This window comes from Vigna umbellata, chromosome 6 (genome assembly GCF_029865625.1).
Source record: "Vigna umbellata cultivar VRB3 chromosome 6, Vumbellata_1.0, whole genome shotgun sequence".
Taxonomy (NCBI): Eukaryota; Viridiplantae; Streptophyta; class Magnoliopsida; order Fabales; family Fabaceae; genus Vigna; species Vigna umbellata.
Genome location: NC_142170.1, coordinates 8,658,465 through 8,664,823, shown reverse-complemented (window position 1 = coordinate 8,664,823; position 6,359 = coordinate 8,658,465).

The window sequence follows — 6,359 nt, the reverse complement described above, 5'->3', positions numbered from 1 at the left end:
TTAATCTTAGTTTTCAACATTAAAACAACGTTTGTAAGTAATTGAAAAAAATGTGTGAAATACAATCAATGTTGACTTTAGAGACTTTCAAACTTCACCTTAAATAGCTAGCAAAAGAGAAAACAAATTATGTGAATGTGTTCCACAATTGATCTTTCTACTTATAAAGGTAGAAACAATTTGTCTACTTTTCAACTAATAAAGGACATAATAAATTTATTTAAGAATAATCTAACATTGAGAATAATCTAATTTGCAAAGCAAAGATGTCAAAATTACATAATTTTTCTAGTAAAAATATTAAAAATATATTTTTATGCTGAAATTATAAAAAATATTATTCAAATTAATATATACATTTAAAGTGTGAGAGCCATAGATTTTTTTTATCAATGAAATTACAATCTTGAACATGAATTTATTCCAAACACTGCTGATTTACAGCTGTCAAGGTATCAGTGGGTTTTGCTTCTGTTGCTGATCAGATTGGAACCGCCACGTAGGCAATGCAATAATGTGTGAGGAGGATCAGTTTCAGTTATATTTGATTTTGCTGACAGCACATTCAACAAGCAAAAGTTTCACTTCACCACTCCATCTCCACGCAAATCACAATGTTCACGTTGGTGGGTCCATTTAGTTGAAAACATGTGTAAAGCTATATTTGGGCTGTTTCTGTGCTATTTTTTTTAAATATATTAATTTTAATATTTAAATGTATTCAAATTTTACTGATTGACATTAATTTTAATATTTTAAAATTTATTAAAAGGAATTACATATAATTTATATTTAAAATAAAAAAACGTTAATAAGGACTAAGGTGGTGTTCTTTTCTATCCATTTTATTTTTGAATGTGGAAATTTGTGAATTTTGTTTGTTTCTTTTACCTCAAGTCTGTTTCGATAAAATAAGAAACCCTAAAAGTCTAAAACGCAGTTATACAATCTGAAACCGTGGGAGGTGGTTCCATGCACGACATGACGAAGGTCAAATGTAGGGACAGTGCGATAAGTTTTGCGTGTAAATACTTATACATTCGTAAGACACAATTCTATTACTCTTCAAATCAGTAACACTTTAGTCAATACTAAAACCTAACCTAGGCCGCTGCTGGTCCCACACTCTCTCATCTCATCCACAAGATTACTACTATAATAAATAAATAAGTTTTTATTAGTGGATAAGGATTTAAGTCAGTACAGCAAGATTTTATTTTAGAAATCAAATTATAAGTCTGTAAATTAGTTGTTAAATCAATTACAAATTAATTTAAAATCTAATAATACCAAAATTTTGATAGCCAACGTTCGACACATTTATTGTGATATTTATTTTAGTTGTTGATAATTGATGATCAATTCTGATACAATTTTTCTATTAATACCAATTATACTTATATTTGAATTTTATGGTTCCAAATATAATAGAAAGCATGTGTCATCTATATACATTCTTCACATAATATATTAAATATATAATAGTTAATTCTTTTCGTTTAAATAATGACTTTTATAAGTTTCTATACTAACATAATTGAAAACTCATAAAACCGATTTTTGTACTAAACTAAGCAAATTTGTCTAAGATATTATGAATGTAGACAAAAAAATTTCGAAATACAAAAATAAGCAAGTCGTGGAATGCCTAGACGATTTTCAACGAAGAAGTCGTATCCCCTTGCACGACTTCATCCTGACATCGTGATCAAAGGTGAAGTCATGCACCCAAAAACGACTTTAGGGTACGGTAATCAATTACTAGGTGTTGTAATCGATTACCACGCCTTTTTTCATAAAAAATATAAAAAAAAATTGAAGTCGTAGGACGTTGACGACTTTAATAAGAGAAGTCGTGCACTCCCACACATCTTTACTTTTTTTTTAATTTTTAATTTTTTATTAATTAAAATCATTTATAATTTGTAAAAATTGTTTTTAAATGTATTTAAAATAATTAAAATTATATCTAATTAATAATTAAAGTTTTCTAATATTATTAAATAAATAAATTTCATGATTTTAATTATTTTTTTAATTAAATTAAATTTCTTATAAAATAATTTCAATTAAATAATTTATAACTATAATTATTGTAATTATCTAATTAAAAATTCAAAAAAATTATATTTCATTATAATTTATTTTTTAAATTTTTATTATTATAGTATATTTTTTTACAAATTATAATTAATTAATAATAATTTTTGTATTATAAATTATTTAAATTAATAAAAAGACAAAATAATTAAAATTGTGGGGATTGACGACTTATTGTATTGAAGTTGTGCATCCCACACACTTTCACTTTTTTAATTTTTTAATTTAAAATTATATATAACTTTAAAATAATGTATTTAAATGTATATAAAATATTTAAAATTATATATAATTAATAATTAATTATTTTAATAATATTAAATAAATAAACTTGGTTTTAATTATTTTTGTAATTGAATTAATTTTTTTATAAAATGATTTTAATTAAATAATTTATAAATATTATTATTGTAATTATGTAATTAAAAATTAAAAAAATAATATTTTATTATAATTTCTTTTGATACAATAAATTTAGTTAAACAAATATTTATTTTAAAAAAATTTATTATAATGAAATAAAATAAATTTATGCATTTTAATTTATGTAATTACAATAATTTTGGTTATAAATTATTTAATTGAAATCATTTTATAAAAGTTAATTTAATTATAAAATTAATGAAAACCATGAAGTTTATTTATTTAATAATTTAAAAAAACTTTAATTATTAATTATATATAATTTTAAATATTTTATATACATTTAAATACATTATTTAAAAATTATAAAATAATTTTAAATAAAAGAAACAAAAAAAGTGAAAGTGTGTGGGGTGCACGAGTTCCATACAAGAAGTCGTCAAGCCCTATAATTTTAATTAAAATTGTTTTTCTATTAATTTAAATAGTTTACATTTAATACTTTTATTAATTTAAATAGTTTATAATAAAAAAAATATTATTAATTAATTATAATTTTGTAAAATATATAATATAATAATAAAAATTCAAAAAAAAATAAATTATAATGAAATATAATATTTTTTGAATTTTTAATTAAATAATTACAATAATTATAGTTACAAATTATTTAATTAAAATTATTTTATAAGAAATTTAATTTAATTACAAAATAATTAAAATCATGAAAATTATTTATTTAATAATATTAAAAAACTTTCATTATTAATTAGATATAATTTTAATTATTTTAAATACATTTAAAAACATTTTTTACAAATTATAAATGATTTTAATTAATAAAAAAATTAAAAATTAAAAATTAAGTATAGCTTAGAGATAGATTATTTTGGATTTGTTTTTAATCATTCATATTAACCTATTTAAGTATCAATTCAAAATCATATTGTTAACTTTTAAACTCGTAAATAAGATATAAAATTTTGTAAATTAATTGAAATAAAGAATTACTTCTTAAATGGATACATTTTATTGAAGATGATCTCCTACTCGTATTTCATAAGGTAAATGAATAAGTAAATGCTCCATAAGATTGAAAAATTCAAATGGAAAGATTTAATGATGTTTTATTTTTTCAATAATGAAAAATCATCCACTTGCAATATTGTTGAGTACAAATTCTTAAAAAGCTTAATTAATTTAGCTAAAAAGGAATACACAATTGATGGGGCAATGCACAAAAAACAATAGGTAATAGCATCTCCATTAAATATAGATTTAGACATATGACAATTTCAACTCAATGATCTATTTGTAAACAACATTATTTTGTTGTTCATCGTAGTTCTAGTTCTCTTCACTTACCCTACTCCTTCAAGTCTATTCTTATCCTAATTAATATTATTTTTGGTCTTATTTTTCATATTTTGTTTCCAAGCTTCACTATCACATGTCACCTCATATGTTGATAAGCACTTCTTAAAGCCAAGAAGTGAGAGGTAAATAATACATGAACCTCTCTTTGTTTTACCTCTACCATTATTGTATCTGAAAACATGATTTATGACTAGATTTGTATTCTTTCAATTGCATATATTCATCAGTGTAACATAACGTACACTGATCACCACAATATTTGATCACATGATCTTTGAAACATATTTCTCTCTTATTTAATTATCAAATGTCTAACAGCAAAAAATAATTTAGTGTAATTATCAAATGTCTAATAGCGACTGATATTAGTTTTAAACTACATACTTAATTTATAATATATTGAGTTGTGTGAGCATAAAGTTAAAGAATTGAACATTAGAAGACTACAAAAATTAAAAGTTGAGTCAACCCTAAAAGAATTTCATAGAGTTTTAGAATTGAGACTAATATTAATGGAAAAATAAAGGGAGAATGGGACATATCAAGAAACTCTTCTTGATCAATAAAATACACATTACTACATTATTTTTGATAGTTTAAGCATCAAGAATGGAGTTGTAAGTTGAGAAGTTAAGGTCAGAAGTTCAATGCTCTTCAAAATTGTTCTTTCAAACAGAAATTTCTAAATTCATTTGTAATTTAATATGCTATACGCAAAAGAAGATATTGTGCAGTGTGAGTAGCAGGATATTTTACACAAAGAAGATAGTAAAGTTAGTTACCTTGTAGGATTTGAAACCACTTAAGCTCGTTATAATACTATATTAAAATGCTTAAACTTCCAAATCTAAATGAAAGCATATACATAAGTGGTGACGAAAACTGATATAATTGTGGTAGGGTATATATTTTCAAAATATACACATAAAAATACTTACAATAACTTTACATTGACCAAGTAGCCATCCCAGAAGTTAAAAAGAAAACATAATTTCTCCTCTCTTTTATTCAATATTTACCTAATTAGATAAAAGAAAGGAGAAATTAAAACTGCTTGATAATATTGAAAGATTACTGTGTATGTTTTTTAAAATAAAGTTCATTTAAACGAAACTTTATACAACAGTATTTTTTTCAATAACGGTATTATTACTATTAACAATTTTTATAATAGGATGGCATTGAGTTTTCATGTGCCTAAAAATGATAGGTACTTCTCTAAGCAAAACCTGCATCAGTGCACTGCAGTGTACTAGGTCTACTAACGATATTTGCTATTAAGGTATGTAGCCTAATCTCATGTGAAACAAATATGAGATGAAGGAAGAGAAATAAGTAATGGTGAAATGTAAAGTGGGAAGAGAAGTTGAGGGAGGACAAAACAACATTGTGAAGAGAAATTGCTCAGCAGAAATGACGGTGAGTGATTGGCAAATTTCATCGAAAAATGGTGCTAGAAGACAACGGCGAAGAAGAGAAAAAGATAAAGGAAAAAATAGCTCTCGGATAATCCAAGAGAATAGCAAACAAGAGGGAAATAGAAAAGAAGAAAAAAAAGACCTGAAGAATGGACCATAGCTACTCCAAATCTCAAATTCAATTCAGAGGATAATTGTTTTTTACCAGCAAATAAATATATTGATGGTGGAGGTTGCTCTATCCTTTTAATATATATATATATATATATATATATATATATATATATATATATATATATACACACACACACATAAATCAATTTAGAAGATAAGTAATAAATATATTTCAAAAGTTTATTAAAATAGTTCTAATTTAATCAATACAATTAATAATTATTTTATTTTTTTGAATTTGTTTATATTTAATGAATTTCTTTGTAGTGTATTAGTTGTCATGATGTAATGTTTTCTTGCTCCATTTATGATTAAAAACTAAAAAAAATTATTGATTAATGTTTGCAATGATGGTTTGATATTTTTAGGTTAAGTTAGAACTTTTTTTTTATTCAGTTATTTTCAATATACTTTTATTGAAAAACACCAGATTTCAAGGTAAAAGATAATAATTGAATTAGTTGAGTTTACCTTAATTTAAAGGATAGAAAACAGAGTTTTGAAACTTTTTTACCTGATCTATGATATAAAATGGATAATTGACGTTGAATTATTTCGGATGGACAGATATCACGAGAAATATTTATTCTTAAACAATAATATTTAAATAATATTTAAGCTAGAAGACACATTTAAGTGATATTTTCTTTTATTGGTTAATCTCGATGACTTACACTCTAGATTGTGGGATGTATTTTATTTGGTGTTCGATTGGATTCATTAATTTATGTTTCAAACTATGGAATAACCATCTAGGTTGATGGGTAATCAATTGACCTGTTTGGTAATTGATTCCAAATTATAATTAACTATCAGGTTATAATTGATTGCTCAATAATACGAAAGTTTCAATTATTCAAATGAATTTCTTTATGTTTGAAATCATGGAAAGTCGAACATGTATATATGAGATGTGTTAACCTATAA